Here is a 17,564-nt window from a genome sequence, read left to right on the forward strand (position 1 = left end):
CCAAGCACTAAGTTTCAAATCAGTTTGGTTACTTCTCGACTTTTGGCCAGCAAATGATAGTCGACAGACCATAAGGCACTGTATAAATAAAGCACTCGTTCAATGTTCTAAATATTTAAAAAATTTTTAAGTAATAAAAACGATGACTTAAATTGAATATACACTGAGGGAAAAAAAATTAGAATAAAAAAAACGTGCTAAATTTAAAAAACTACGTATATGAAAGAGCACCAAACCAACTCGTTTAAAATTTGAGTATGTGCGTTACAAAATATGTGGTTGTGAAGTGCACAGGTGTTTTATCGTAATTAAGAATAAAAAAAATTTAATTTTCCCCCTTATTCTAGAACCCGAATTTTCGTAATTCGTAATTCGTAGCTACGCTGCGAAAAACGAAAACTCCACATGCTGCAACCCTTGCGGAAACATGTGCAGCATTGCCAGCTATCAGTTGTTTTTCGAAGATAGCTGAATGAAGGAAAACAAAGTGGAAAGGAATTAAAAAAACACTCATCATGTGGTTGTTTATTGTAAAATTGGTTAATTTTACATATTTTGAGGAAAATTATGGATTCTGATGTATTTGCAATTATAGCAGCAGAGTAAGCGGGCGCTATGGCAATGGATTCACAAAGGTATGCGGAGCTGTCGGGCATAGTAAACATGGGCGCATATATGTCAGCTTCTGGTTGAATTGTTGAACCACAAGCCAGAACTCCTCCTATACATGAAGCTCTAGTTCTCAATCCAGCTTCTTCTAAGCCATTGAAAACATGAACTTTGTTAGGTCCACCACTTGTTGCGCTTGCTTCTGCCTTAGGCCGCGCTTAGGGATTATAACCCTTACTAAGTAGAATTCCCCTTTCTGTGTTGCGGGAAAGAGGGGCTTAAGCATGTCAAAGGTATACAACATTTCTTGTGCATATCACTCCGGCTACGCCGCCCACAGTATTTTTGCGCAGAACCCACGTCGAAATTTGCAAAAAAGTGCATAGTGCAAACCGAGTTTATTAATAAGCTAGTGGTAGGAAATTTGAAACATTTATCTTAAATAAAATGTGAATCCTTTGATTACATGTGTATTTTAAAGTTTTTGGATTCGGGTTATGCGTTTGGACACAACAACCGAAAATCGTTGTACATTAACTAAACCGGACCCAAGTTTCTCGATTAGGGGCAACAAATATTTTCGTTTTTGCTCGTTTATATAAAGCAGAGGATAAAAATATACGTATATGCGAACGGCAAATGTATCTGTTTAAATGAACACCACCAATATTTCTTGCAAACACACATCGATTTACATCTTTTATTTCGCCTCCGACACAGAATTGTTTTCGTACAAAATTACGCAAAAAAGCTTACTCGTTCGTTTTTAGGCATGCCATTGTTACGAATTTCGAAAGTTCGAAAATACGATTCGGATTGCAGCATACTATTTCTACGATTCGTAGCGAAATCCGAATACGAAAGAGTTGCAGAATAGGGGTGTTTATGTTCCGTCTGATGGTAATTGAACCCGGATCCTCTTGGCAGCAACCAATTGTATGTATCAAGCGTCTTTACACACTCAGCTACAGCCATAGGTATGTACATGTAAATGTGTTTTCAAATGTTGAGTTTGAACCAACATCACAGCGCGCGATTAGTGCATTTTTACAGATAATGCCCTGTATGCAGCTCTCAAGAAAACGGTAAAGAAAAAATTACCATTATTTCGTGTGTGTGTCCAAGGAATTTTGACATTTTTGATACTTCACAGCCTGTTGCCTCACTCCTTCCTCAAGGAATAATGGAACTGGCATATATTTCTATTGCAAACCTGGGTTGCCTTGTGCTCTTTTTTAACAAAAAACTTTAGAAACCCGTAGTAGAAAGCGTAGCAAATTCCTTAAGAACTACGTACTGCCTTAAGGAAATTTGACAAGAAAATTTCTTAGCCATTTCTTGTACGTCATTTTATATGGAGTTTTTGCTTTTCTCGAGAGCTGCATACAGGCCTTAAACATGTACCATGTATGTGTATGTGTTGTCACCACTGTGCATGCGTTGTATACATATAATACGGGCATATTTGAATTGAATATTGCCATTATACGCAGTATATGTATAATGGAAATATTCAATTTTGAACACTTTTCACTTGATTTAAATACGAACATTTTTAAACGGTATCTAATCAAATAAAACATTTTAATTTGTACAACGCGTTTTTTTTTCTCAGTCTAGCTTTTTTAATGTTATTCCTAACATTCGCATTGCGAAAATCCGCATTCGCATTCGCATTCGCGAATGTGAAAAATATGACATTCGAAACATCCCTAATATGAATATATCCTCAGATTCTTTACGTTCCTAAAGTACCAATTTTAATCAGGGCGGCAAACCGGTTCTGAACCGAATTGGTTATTGAACCGAACCGTCGCTTTTTTTTGGGCTTCGGACGGAACCATTTTTATTTTTAAATGCCAAAAGCGAACCGAAAACCACTCAAAGAAATGGTTCGGTTTGGTTCAAAATCCACTAAAGCATTTTTCATGTTTTGCAATACACAACTGTGTCATAAATTCCGCCCTATGGTAAAACTGCAAACATTTCTGGGTTTAATGACATCTCTGTGAATTATATCTTCGTCCAGCAAAAATAAAATAAAATTAAAAATCGGTGTGAATTTCAAGATATGTAATTCAAACTTGCACTTATCAAATTATATTAAAGTTGAGTGAGCTATAAAACTGCATACTCGGATTTTTTTTTAGCTCTGATTAAAAAGATTAACACCCAAATTCATAAGAAATAAAGAAGAGTTTAACTGCTTAATAAATCGAAAATTTGTATGAAAATGTCACTTTAAGCTCTTTAAACCTATTTTATTTTTTATGAATAAGGCCATAAAACTATAATGAAATTTTCTTGAATTTTGTACATTTTTTTTTAATTTTCGTACAAAGTTTGGAATTTGGATTTATATGGTTGAGCTATACTTTTATAAAAAAAAATAAAGAACATCAAACCAAAAAAAAATTAGTCAAATATCGCACTCTTATTATTTTCACCATAAGTATACTTGTGTGTACATATGAGGCCTTTTGTAAGCTCAACCTACCAAAAATGAAGGTTTCAATCAGGATTGTTGCGAATATTCGCATTCGCAACCGCGGAACTTCCGCATTAATTTTANGAATAATGGAACTGGCATATATTTCTATTGCAAACCTGGGTTGCCTTGTGCTCTTTTTTAACAAAAAACTTTAGAAACCCGTAGTAGAAAGCGTAGCAAATTCCTTAAGAACTACGTACTGCCTTAAGGAAATTTGACAAGAAAATTTCTTAGCCATTTCTTGTACGTCATTTTATATGGAGTTTTTGCTTTTCTCGAGAGCTGCATACAGGCCTTAAACATGTACCATGTATGTGTATGTGTTGTCACCACTGTGCATGCGTTGTATACATATAATACGGGCATATTTGAATTGAATATTGCCATTATACGCAGTATATGTATAATGGAAATATTCAATTTTGAACACTTTTCACTTGATTTAAATACGAACATTTTTAAACGGTATCTAATCAAATAAAACATTTTAATTTGTACAACGCGTTTTTTTTTCTCAGTCTAGCTTTTTTAATGTTATTCCTAACATTCGCATTGCGAAAATCCGCATTCGCATTCGCATTCGCGAATGTGAAAAATATGACATTCGAAACATCCCTAATATGAATATATCCTCAGATTCTTTACGTTCCTAAAGTACCAATTTTAATCAGGGCGGCAAACCGGTTCTGAACCGAATTGGTTATTGAACCGAACCGTCGCTTTTTTTTGGGCTTCGGACGGAACCATTTTTATTTTTAAATGCCAAAAGCGAACCGAAAACCACTCAAAGAAATGGTTCGGTTTGGTTCAAAATCCACTAAAGCATTTTTCATGTTTTGCAATACACAACTGTGTCATAAATTCCGCCCTATGGTAAAACTGCAAACATTTCTGGGTTTAATGACATCTCTGTGAATTATATCTTCGTCCAGCAAAAATAAAATAAAATTAAAAATCGGTGTGAATTTCAAGATATGTAATTCAAACTTGCACTTATCAAATTATATTAAAGTTGAGTGAGCTATAAAACTGCATACTCGGATTTTTTTTTAGCTCTGATTAAAAAGATTAACACCCAAATTCATAAGAAATAAAGAAGAGTTTAACTGCTTAATAAATCGAAAATTTGTATGAAAATGTCACTTTAAGCTCTTTAAACCTATTTTATTTTTTATGAATAAGGCCATAAAACTATAATGAAATTTTCTTGAATTTTGTACATTTTTTTTTAATTTTCGTACAAAGTTTGGAATTTGGATTTATATGGTTGAGCTATACTTTTATAAAAAAAAATAAAGAACATCAAACCAAAAAAAAATTAGTCAAATATCGCACTCTTATTATTTTCACCATAAGTATACTTGTGTGTACATATGAGGCCTTTTGTAAGCTCAACCTACCAAAAATGAAGGTTTCAATCAGGATTGTTGCGAATATTCGCATTCGCAACCGCGGAACTTCCGCATTAATTTTAATATTCGCATTCGCATTCGCTTTCGCATTCGCAATAATCAATGCGGAGCTTTTGCGAATGCGAATATTGTGCAAGTGCACTGATAAAGCATATATCTGGCAAACAAAATACAAATTTAAGCTAATATCTTTGGCCTGTGGAGATGCTACGTTAAAACTGTCCCCCTAAATCCCCCCTCTTTTGTAATTTAAAGTCAAAGAGTAAGATCCTTAAATAGGTATTTTCAGCGGTAAAAGATAACCTTCCATTACGTAAGAATTATGTAACTATCGAACATTAAAAAACTGGATGCATCGTTAGTTTTTTTCTACATAAGTGTAATATTTTTTTTTTTCATAAGACGGCTTATCTATCTATTATTATATATATATATAATTATATATAATACGCGAAGGCATTTTTTGTGCAGCATAAAACATCTGTACCGTTCGCTCGATTTTCAAAATTGGGGTATCAAATTAAAGCGCCTGGCCTGTAGATGTGCAATAATGTTTTGCTTTTTCGAAAATAATTGCCACCTGATAAACAATTGCATTCAAATAATTGAATAATCAATGCCATCAGATCCACACCGTTCGTTCGATTTTCAAAAGTCAGGTGCCAAATCAAAGGGCTCTGACTTTAGGTGTGCAATAAGGTTAAACTTTTTCGAAAAGAGTTGCCACCTTTTAAAAAATTAAGCTCAAAATAATACGCGAAGGCATTTTTTGTTCAGCATAAAAGATCTGCGCCGTTCGTTCGATTTTCAAAAATGGGATGTCAAATTAAAGCGCTTGGTATGTAGATGTGCAAACTGGTTTTATTTTTTTGAAAGGAGTTGCCACCTGATAAAAATTGCATTCAAATAATTTAATAATCAATGCCATCAGATCCACACCGTTTGGGCTTAGGGTGTGGATGTTCAAGAAGGTTTTACTTTTTCGAAAAAAGTTGTCACCTGTTAAGAAATTAAGCTCAAATTAATTAAAAGGTTAAATCAATTATTAAATATGGGTATTAATCGAAATGGTTTTGAAAAGGCTTTATAACTTAACTACGTATAGGAGGGTTGCCACATGTTAAAAAAATTTAATTCAATTTTAATTAAAGGAATTTGGTAAGTGAATAAGGAATCGCTATATGGGTGTCATGCAAAAGAGGTTTAAGGAGGTAGTAGTTTAAAAATATTTTGAATAGGGTTGCCACCTATATACAATATTTTCGATGGAGTCAAATGAAAGAGCTTCAAGAAATACTTAGTTTGACAATTTAGAACATTTTTGATGTGTTTGAGGGTTGCCCCAGTTTAAATTAGTAAACTAAAATTATTTAACAAGTTAAATGAGTTACTAACCGAAGGTTATCAATGGAAATGGGTTTAAAATCCTTCATTTAAGAACTAAATCATTCATCAGTGACATGAAATTTTAGTTAGAAAATAATTGTTAAGATGGCTGCCGCCTGTTTTGAAAGTGGTATTTCGTTTAATTATACATAAGTTACATGAAATTTTAAAATAGGGTTATCAAAAGAACGAGTGTTAATAAATCTTTAAGCTGAACATTTGGTTTTTCTGTTGAAAAAATTAAGCTCAAACTATTTAATATGTTAAATGGATTGTCAAAAGATGGGTAGCAACGGAAAAAGGGGTTTCCACCTGTTCGAAAAGTAGAATTTGTTTTACTTATACGAAAGATACATAAATGAAATATCGAGATATTAGTGTCAAACGAAAGAGTTTTAAGAAAACTATAGGCTGATAATATTTTTAAATTAGAGTTGCCATCTATTTTTTTTTTGAAGGTCATCACATCTGCACCGTTATTTCGAATTTCCAAAATGAGAAGTCAAATTAAAGAACTGGGATTCTACAGAGATGTGCACAGGTTTTATTTTTTTGAAGTTACAGGGAGATTTGAAATTTGATGAAATGAAAACCGATACCATCATCACTGAGAAATGGTTTAGATTAATTATAAGGAATATTTTTAGAGGTTTTTGAATAGGGTTTCACCTTTTTAAAAAATTGAATTAAATGCTGGCGTTTTGACGCCATGTTGGTTCATGATTGCTTGTGATTATTATGGTATTACTTAGCAGAAAAACACTGTTTTTACTGTGCAAATACTCCCTCAGTGTGCTCGAAAACAACAACATTTATTTTAATTTTGTGATAATTGCCAAAATTTTCACGTAGCGAAATAAAAGTAAAATGGGATGTGAAAAAGTTGACAGCCAAGTTCACAAATCAAATAAGAATCATTTCAAGGCGAATTTAATATATATTGAGGAGTGGGACTTGGAACGCAATATATCGTTAGTATAGTATGAAAAGGACGTAACTCACCTCGTCGCTGAAATACAAAAAGCCGTAACTAACTAACAATCCAAAATTCACTGTTTGATAGATTATGATGCATTTCATCGAATTAGAAGTCTCCACATCGTTTTATGCAATAACAAGATTTTAGTTAGTTGTGGCTTTTTTTCATTTCAGCCACAATGTGAAATGCGCCCTATCTATACTACATTAACGATATGTTGAAAATTTGCGTACATTTGCCTCAAAATATCAAAGCACATTAAGCACATGGAATGAAAAAACAAAACGGATTTGATATGGTACTGACAGCGGTCAGTAAGTACTTGTGACTGCCTGCAATTACGAGAAGTCGATCTCAGCTAATAAAAAGAAAAACTAATTAGAAGCTATTCATTACAGGTGAACCATTTCAAAAAGACACCCGGGAACTAGGCAGATCTGAGACCTTCATCCGTGATTCCAATAATTCAAATTATTATAAAAAAACGGGGTTCCTTTTTAACAAAATAACAAGATTTTAAACTAATTCGGCTGGCAGCCACGACTTTCAAACAAAATTTTCTTAGAGATTTTCATTCCCAGAAAATCACATTTTATTTGCCACATCCAAAACTGTCCTCCTCCTGTTCTCCTACATCCAAAACTGTAAAACTAGACGAGAGTGCTGCTCTTCCATCAATATTAAGAGCAATTCGTGAGCTTGAAGAAATAGTACAGCGGCAGTCCGACAAGCTAGAGTCTCTCTTCGATAGTATTTTATTTAAGGTAACGGAGGTTGAGAGGGCACTGAGTAAGAAGATTGATACTGAAGTTGCTGTGTCTCTTCAAAAATAATAGAATCTGCTGAGCGGATTGTAGCTTTGGAAGCTAAGCAACAGAGTTTTGAAACTGAAGTGCAGCGACTGAAAGCTGAAATTGAAAAGGCGGAAAACAAAAAATTCGCTCCCGATATCGCTGCTGATGCTATTGCATTTGGCATTCCATATACTGAGGGAGAAAATTTGAAGAGCGTATTTAATCTTATATGTCTATCCATCGATTTTCTTGTTCCCCAAGTACGGGATATTTTCCGCACTAAGCCGTCCAGCAACAACCCTAACAGCGCAGTTGTGATACAATTTTTTTCCCCGCTTGATCGCAAACGAACTCTTCGTGCTTTTAGTGACTACAGAAAGCGAACTAAGTCTATAATTTCTCTTACTGCTGTTGGCCTTGAGGGAAAATTTTCGCTATTCGAGAGCCTGGCTGCCGATACCAGGAAGACATTGCAGGAGGGTATATCATTAAGGAGAGAGGGAAAGCTGGCATCAGTATTTACGCTGCGCGGCGCTGTATGTGTTAAAGTTGACAAAAATTTACCTGCGCAGAAAATTGATACGCGCACTGATCTGCATAATTTATGCTAACGGTCTACATTTATTTTAATTTATTTTATATCTTGTTTCTTTACTCTCAGCTTAAGCATGTGTTTTAATATGTTTAATGTTGTAAAGGTGGTTCATCTCTTCGTTCTTCTCTCCTACACTGCATGTGTTTGTTCTTATTTTGAAGTTGCTTTTGTTTACTTGCTGTATGGTGGTTGGTGATGGTAAGATCAATAGCGTTGATGATAACAGTCTTGTTATGTTAAATGTGTTATGTAGACAACAGCGTGGGCTTAACATTGTCCATTTTAATGCCCGTAGCTTNATTTATTTTAATTTATTTTATATCTTTTTTCTTTACTCTCAGCTTAAGCATGTGTTTTAATATGTTTAATGTTGTAAAGGTGGTTCATCTCTTCGTTCTTCTCTCCTACACTGCATGTGTTTGTTCTTATTTTGAAGTTGCTTTTGTTTACTTGCTGTATGGTGGTTGGTGATGGTAAGATCAATAGCGTTGATGATAACAGTCTTGTTATGTTAAATGTGTTATGTAGACAACAGCGTGGGCTTAACATTGTCCATTTTATTGCCCGTAGCTTAAATAGTGTAAAAATGGATTATGTCAGATATGTGTTTGAGCACTCCGCTGTTGATGTTATATGCGTGTCAGAAACTTGGTTTCCTAAGGGTGTTAGTGATGTTCACTTTAGCATAAGTAATTACAAGCTTATGCGAAATGATCGAATTGGCAAAAGAGTTGGCGGTGTTGCAATTTACTGCAAGAACCACATAAATGAAGCTTGTTTGCGAATCAAGTACTGAGGAAATTGAGTTTTTATTTGTTGAGTTGTCCGATCGCCTAAAAAAAGTTCTTGTCTCTTGTGTGTATAATCCTAATAGATCCTCTTGGACAAGTCCTTTGTTTGAGAAACTGTCTACGATGCTTATGGACTATGATAATGTTATACTCTGTGGTGATTTTAATATCAATATTCTGGTCCGTGATAAAATATGTTCCTCCTTCTCAGATTATGTCTCAAATCTTGGTCTCTCCATCGTTATTACTTCAGGTTCTACTACTACTACTACTACTAGGTTCTGTAATAATTGTAATCCTAGTCTTCTTGATTATTTTGTCGTTTCTGATCGTTCCTCTGTGTTAAAATTTGACCAAATTTCATTTGTTTCTGACCATGATTTAATTTTTTGCTCTTTTGACATTCACTTTAGTGATTCTTGCAGTGGAAAAGTGTATACCTTCAGAGACTTTCGCTCAATCGACCTAAATGCACTGCGTTTGGAACTAGAAAATGTTGTTTGGACTGAATGTTGGTATTTTGGCTCTATAAATGAAAAACTCGATTTTTTAAACAATAAATTGGTGTCTCTCTACAATACTTTCGTTCCGCTACGTTATGGCAAATCATCACCTTGTCCTTAGTTTAACACCAAAGTCAGGGAAGCTATAAAAGCGCGAACAAAAGTTTATCGCCTTTGGAAGCAAAATCGCTCAAAAGCTAACTGGGACTCTTTCGCGTGGCAAGAAATAGAGCCACTGCAATTGTTAGAGCTGAAAAGCAGCCAAGCTAGATTCCTCTCTTCCCTCGGGCACCTTATGGCGTAATATTAAAAACCTTCGAATACAAACTAATGAAAAAACTGAATGTATGTTGAATGTTGATAGTCTGAATGATGTGTTTGTTTCTAGTGCTATGTCTAATGGTGGTTTGTCTCAATTTGTTCCGTGGACTTCCGCTTCATACCTGGGCGTACCGTTTGAAGTTTCAACCGTAACAGAATGTGATGTGGCTAGATGCATACTGAAAATCAAATCTAATGCAGTCGGTGAGGATGGTATACCCATTCGATTTGTAAAGTTAGCTATGCCTTATATTTTAAGTCCTCTGACCCACATTATCAATCACTGCATCACTACATCATGCTTCCCAAACCTTTGGAATGTTGCCTCTGTTTGCCCTGTCGCCAAGAATAAACGTGCGTGTTCTCCTTGTGATTTTCGTCCTATAAGTGTTTTACCTGATTTATCAAAAGTATTTGAGTCGATTATGTTTGAACAAATCTCCTGCCATATGTCGGAAAATCATTTGCTTTCCCCTTTCCAGTCAGGCTTTAGAGCTGGGCATGGATGTGCTACCGCAACGGTTAAAATTTTAGACGACTTACGAATTTCTTATGACAAAGGTGAATTGTCCCTACTGTGTTTACTAGACTTCTCCAAAGCATTTGACTCCGTTGATCATACATTGCTCTGCTCAAAGCTCACTTACTACTTCGGCTTTGGCAAAAATGCACTTTCCCTCATGAAAAGTTATTTATCAGGCAGAACCCAGCGTGTGAAGATTGGCTCAGTATCCTCAAAGACAAAGTCTGTGATCTGTGGCGTTCCCCAAGGGTCCATTTTGGGTCCGTTGTTATTTAGCGCTTTCATCAATGATTTTTTCTTGACTTTCCGATATGTAAATGCTCATGCATATGCAGATGATCTCCAGATATACTTATCTGGTCTATTCCAGGATGTAATTGGAACTACGGCAAAACTTAATCAGGACTTGTCTTCTGTTTCGCGATGGGCCACTCAAAACGGCCTCTGTCTTAACCCGGTGAAGTCGTATGTTCTACCTGTCTACAAGAAGAAAGTCAGTTTTAGCTACATTCCACCAGTTTGTCTCGGTACGACTTCTCTTGTATTAGTCGAAAAAATAACCAATCTGGGTTTTGTTATTAATTCTAACCTCACCTGTGTCGATCACATTAACTCCGTCGTGGGCAAAGTATATTGTACTCTAAGAAATTTAAGGCAATCTGCACCGTTTACTCCAACTCTTAACAAACAAAAGCTTGCGCGTCAATTAATTTTGCCTATTATTACCTATTCTGAGTTGGTATACAGCAAGCTTGACTCCAGGTCTTCTCATAAAATTGATACCTCATTTAATAATGGTACGCGCTATGTCTATGGAATACGGAAATTTGATCATATATCCGCCTGGAGGTCTAGTGATGGAGATGTGAAATTTCTGATTATTTAAAAGCCAGAAACTGTATTTTTCTTTTTNTTGATACCTCATTTAATAATGGTACGCGCTATGTCTATGGAATACGGAAATTTGATCATATATCCGCCTGGAGGTCTAGTGATGGAGATGTGAAATTTCTGATTATTTAAAAGCCAGAAACTGTATTTTTCTTTTTAAACTGCTGAGTTCAAAAGAACCACATTACCTTTATGATAAACTGATTTTTCCAAAATCTGAGCGTTCTTATGATCTAATTGTGCCTGTCTTCAAACTTATGAGCTCCACAAGACTGTTTTTCATCAATGCTATTAGAATTTGGAACTCTATACCTGCTACCAGTAGGAGTAAAATCAACAGAAGCAACTTCAAAAATACTCTTTATAATTATTTCGCTAAAAATTGATGAACCATCTACATATTTGCAATAATATATAATTAAGTGATTTTTTGAGCTTTGTTAACATACTATAATGTTTGTATATATGTTATAAGTTTTATGTATCCGTGTTATTTTCTGTTTAATTGAATGTGTCATATGCGTTTGTATATATTTTAGAATTTTAATTTGCAATATATAAATAAATAAGTATTATCTTTACTTTTATCATTGTTGTACTATAAAAGATTGAATCTTATTGTACTAATGCCTGAACCGAAATAAATGAAATGAAATGAAAATATCCACCTATTTACAACCTCGCTATAAGCACACATTTTTCAAACCAGTCACAGAAGATAGGACTAAAAATGAATTACAAAAACTAAAATCGAAAATCTCTGATGATGTTCCAGGTTCTCCAAATTCTGAAACAACCAAAAAGAATGAGAATGAAGAATTCTATGGAAAATAACGGTGTTTAAACAACGATCTTTTCATGATGCTAGATTGTGAATATGAAAGGCAAGAGGATACATCCGACATTTGCAGCGCCGATGCAAGTACTAAATTAAAAAAAAAAAAACATTATTTAAAATGACTACATTTTCCATTTTTTTATTTCCCTAAATCACCTAATTTACCCACCTAAATTATTTCTTAAAAATACTTGTCATCCGCGGATGTTAGCTTTGAAACATCCGCATCTGCATTCGCATCCGCGGATGTCTAAAATTCCACATTCGCAACATCCCTAGTTTCAACATTAAGCCAAGATTTTGAGGGTCACTGTAAAGTTCTAAGTATGCTTTTTTTGTCTATTAGACTAGACTCACCACATGTCCAAACCTTAAAGAGTTTATAAAAATTTTCTAATTTCGCCATTTTATGGAAGAATTCCGTGAAAAACTGTCAAAAATCAACTCAAAATGTCGCGTCCCCATTGAAAACCGCAATAATGCATACTAGAAAAAAACCAAAATTATGCATATGCACACTTTCGTTTCACACCCGAAATAATCAAGCAGGTTTGGCAATTCACTTCCGAGTCAATTTTAATGGAATTCTCTTTGAAGTGAAATTGTCAGGGTTGAAATTCAATCGGAAGTGAATTGCAGAACCTGCCTGAATGCATATGAGAAAAACGAAGTAATGCACAGTTTCAATTGAAAACCGATATAATAGCTTTGTTCCACACGCTTTCCGGGCTGATCCGGTAATTAGAGCGTAAAAATAAGTTACTCTCTCAAAAGTTTCAAAAATGTGTCAACACGTGCCAAAAGTGCCCAGAGCGTGAGGAACGCAAAAAACCACATTTCGTGCCCGGAATCAACAAATCGGCTCTAAACAATAATTTTACGTGAATGTATCTCATATGGCTAATAAAATTACCAAATAACTAGATTTTCTGAAAATTTTGTGGTATTTTCCACTTTTGTGTTTCAAATTGCTTTTGTGTTTTCAATTCTAGCGTGAGGAACGCTTTCTGGGCTGTTTTGGGCACCCGCGGGCTCGTGTGGAACAAACCTAATGATTATGACAAAAACCCGAAATAGTGCATATATTCACAGTTTCGGTTGCAACTCGAACTTACGCATATTTATTAAAAGATCCAAAGCCCATCGATTTTTTTTCAAGTGAAACTTCTTAGGCGGCGGTATCGCAAAAATGGAGAGTGAAATTTTTAAAACTGAAAATGTTACAAGAGTAAGAAGCAAGATAGTAAGACAAGGGGAAAAATAAAGAAAGCGACGTATGACGGCTATACTAAGCGATAGCACAAACATCTTCACAGCGCGTGCATACGAGTACCTCCATGCAACTGTACGTACATACATATCGTCGTTTAAAGGTCGAAACCGCATATCGTCATTCTGCAAAACCGCGTAACTGACATTGGCTGCCAAAAATTGGATTTGCTCACACAAGCTCTTGGCTCAATACATATCCATTCGTCCTGAAATATACTAGCCAGAAATGCGATTGCTATATAAAAAAGAGAAGCATTTTGAAATATGAGAGTTTTTACGATTTGGAGAATAATTTTTACAACTTCACACACACGGTTTTGCATTTTGCTGATACGCGGTTTTGCCCTTTAAACGACGTGGTTTTAGTTTTAATTGTTTTCGTAATGTTTCAATTACTAAAATTTTTGACTCAGTTTCTGAATTTCTGATTTCTAATTCATTATTATTTTCGTCATTGTTATAAAATTTTTTTTTCCTGTTCTATGATATTTTCAAAATATGTTAAATTCGTGTCTATTCATATGGGTAAAACTTCCTCAAGTGGGCCACGAGTTTGCCAAGGTTAATATTTTTCAATGATATTCAGGCAGCACCGATTTTTGTAGTCGAAAAGTACACTGTGTAAATTTCGTTACAAAATTCCAAATAGTTGTTTTTTAATAAAAAATTGTTGCAGTGCTTTGGAAATTTTTATTTTTCTGTGAAAGTAAATCATTTTTGGGGTGCAGACTAAAAAAACATTAAACTAAACAATAAAATAATTTGCGTTACAAAATTTAAATTTTTTTTGCTTTTCAATAATTGTTTTATGAACAATTGAACATTTAAACAATTTCTACGCCTCGTGGACGAAAATTTTTAACAACATCTTATGTAATAAACATTTCTGCATTTATCTATGAAAACATGCGTGCATTTCGATATAGTTTGGTCGGAATGAATTTTTATTTGCCAGCGTGCGCGCCCGAAAATTTTATATGATCCTTATTTACAATTCCATTCCTATTATTAATTACTATCTCATTCCTTTACTTGTTGCCTCCTATGTATATCTAGATTTGAGCGTATTTCCTACCCCTACAATTTTTATGGACAATTTCGCCTGCGTGGAATGGAAAACTTGTATCTACTTCGGTATGTAATTCACCGATTTTATACTTTTTGTATTCTTTTAACTTTCACATTTCGTCATTTTCGTATTCATATTTGCAATTCGTTATTTCTGAGTCCCTTTCGCTCAGTATTGAACAATTATCGATATTGCCGGTAATCTCGTACGCTGGTGCTAAAGGATCTTCATGACCTAAACGGAAAAAAAATTTCTAATAGTATATTGCCAGTTTATGTGCCAGTTATGTTTATGTTCCTCAATGTCAATTTTTTATCGACCGATTTTATGGAAGCTTTATGTTCCTCATTTTTTTTTATCGGAAGCTTTATATGTTCCTTAATTTTTTTATCGGAAACTTTACGTTCCTTAATGCCAATTTTTTACTTGCTTGTTTTATGGAAGCTTTATGTTCCTTGATGCCAATCTTTTATCGGCTGGTTTTGTGGAAACTTTTTGTTCCTTAGTTTCAACTTCTTTAGTAATTTCTTTATAACTTATATTTTTTTGATCGCCGGTAAATTTATCGGCGGACGCCTTGGTTCCAAATGGTTTATTTTTTATGTAATGTCGGTATTAATACCGGTAGGTTTTTTGGAAACTTTCTGTTCCAAAGGATTTATATTTTGTGCATGTATATTAATGTTCACGCTATTTTCGACACTTTCGGTATCACTTTTTGTTTTATAAAAAATTTTCCTATTGGGCACGTCGATACGCGCCTCAACTTTTTTCAATAAATTATATCCCAAAAGGAGATCGGATTCCAAGCTTTCCATTTCATTTGGACTCCAAATAGGGTTATCAAATGGTAGTATATAATTATAGAAAACCGGATTACTGATTTCACTTTTTTATATACGGCTAATTCATTTGTGTTTTCATAGACCCCCTGCCTTATATAGCATAAAGTCACTCCTGTGTCAAGAGCTTTTTAAATTTCTTTTTAGTTTTGCGTCGTAGAGGTTGATGTAGGAGAGTTCATCCCCTCTACCCCTAAAAAATTTCTTTCATTCAGGATATTTACCCTCTGAGCCTTCTCTTGCGGTCTAAAGCTATTATTGCTTTCTCTTCGCCGCTTTACACCATGTGTCCCTTGAGTTTGTAAATTTTGTAGAGGTTTATTGGTTGCAGCATTTGTGCTAGCCATATTAAAATTTTGCTTTAGAAAACCACCATTCTGTTGCGGCTTATTATTAAAGTTTCTTCTGAACCTTGACATGGATGGATCCGCATCCATGGGCTCTGCTTAAGGGACGTTGTTCCTTGATGGGTATCATTTTTTATTGAGCTTTGTACCACGATTGTTTATTAGGAAAAATTGAAAAAGAAACAAAGTCTAAGCGGTAGAAGTTATAGCAGCTATCTCGGAGATCTCCGCATCTCCTCATCAGACTTCTTTTTTCTATACTTCAGCAGGGATCGAACCTGCGTAATCGATGTTCAAAGTCAGAAGCGTTAAGCACTGAGCTATGTAGATCCCGTAAACCCTTGTTGCTAATTAATTTTCCTTATTCAACCCACTAATATCAAGTGCAGCTGATTTGCCACTATTTAAACTCGACAGCGTGGTTGTTGTTGTCAATTCTATATATCCATTTGCTTATTTGCTTTTTTGTATAGTTTCAGGCAGGCTCTTCCTAAACTATGTATTTGTCAATGTTATTGTGGCTTGTTAACATTTTATTTTTAATATTTTTATTGAGCTTTGTACNGTACCGTGGGTACAAAACAGACTAGTGTTGTTTGCGTTAATAGATTTTTCTTTAGTCATTCGATTTCGCTCCCCCACTTCCGCTTTACTTTTCGCATTTTCTTAAAGTTCACCACCCTGTAGTCTTAAACACAGCTGCACTCAAAACCTCCTTCCCGGCATCTCCACAATCACCTGATCTAAGCTAGCAAAGTTATCAATACATATTTTTGACTATTCGGCTTAGGATCAATTTCCGCATACAATATTCATTCTTTCCCTTTGTGACCACGGAGCCGACCACATTTAGTCGATTAGAAATATATTTTAAGTGAGTGCTAACTAAAGTGTTTACGAAGTGCAAGTGCACAATAAATCTTTTTTTCGTACTCAGCATCAATCATTTTGGCCAGAATCGGTAAGATTTTCCTTAATTATCTTTATCAAGTCGCGATATGTACATATATACATATGAAGAAATACACAATTTTCCAAGCAACTAAAAATCACGTTTTTCAGAAATTAACAAATCACCACATTCCGCGTACATTAACTTGGAGAGCTACATCTTTGTGTGGAATTACTATATCTAGCCGTGAATGTGAATCACCATACTAAAAGTGTAGTAGGCTTCCACCTGGCCGCCAGTGTATAACCACTTCTACCATAACTCAATCATCGTCAACAGTCGACAGGTAACCTGCATTTCGATGGATGTAGGCTTGGCTTGCAACAGTGCATTTAACCCCTTCCCTCCCCAGACTGAAGCTCCGGCATGTAAGCCAGTGCACACGCCACGGTTGCAGGCAGGCAATGCAAGCCCATCTGGAAGCAACGGCTTAAGGGTCACATAACAGAAATGGCGCCCAACGTGGGGCCCACATAGGATGACCTGTGGTGTACTTTGAGTAGCCCTAATACTTTGTGACCCCTTGAGTTATTCCCTCTTGGAATATTATAGTCCGTCCGAATTTTTACATGAATATATATATTTAGCTTTAATTTTTTCTTTTTGTTATTTTTTTGGCCTTATAACAATTATATTCAACAATTTTATAATAACTCGAGGCCATTTTTTAAATGAAAATTTATTGTGGAGAAGCAACAATAATTTGAAAAAATGGTAGAAGTGATAGCTATTTCGGAAATCACCACATTTCCTCATCAGACTTATTTCAGTAGGATTCGAACCGACGATCCCACTGACTCAGCCAGTTGCCTATGCACCGTGCTAAGTACGCCTTGTAAATTATCGTTTGCTTATTTCCACTATTTTCATTTTTGTTATGGCAACACAATGAAGCACAGCTATTCCGCTGCAATTCACTTGATCATGTGGTTGTTAGTATTGTTGGTTT

This window comes from Rhagoletis zephyria, unplaced genomic scaffold (genome assembly GCF_001687245.7).
Source record: "Rhagoletis zephyria isolate East Lansing unplaced genomic scaffold, Rhagoletis_zephyria_1.1 Rzeph_scaffold_01038, whole genome shotgun sequence".
NCBI classification, from domain to species: Eukaryota; Metazoa; Arthropoda; class Insecta; order Diptera; family Tephritidae; genus Rhagoletis; species Rhagoletis zephyria.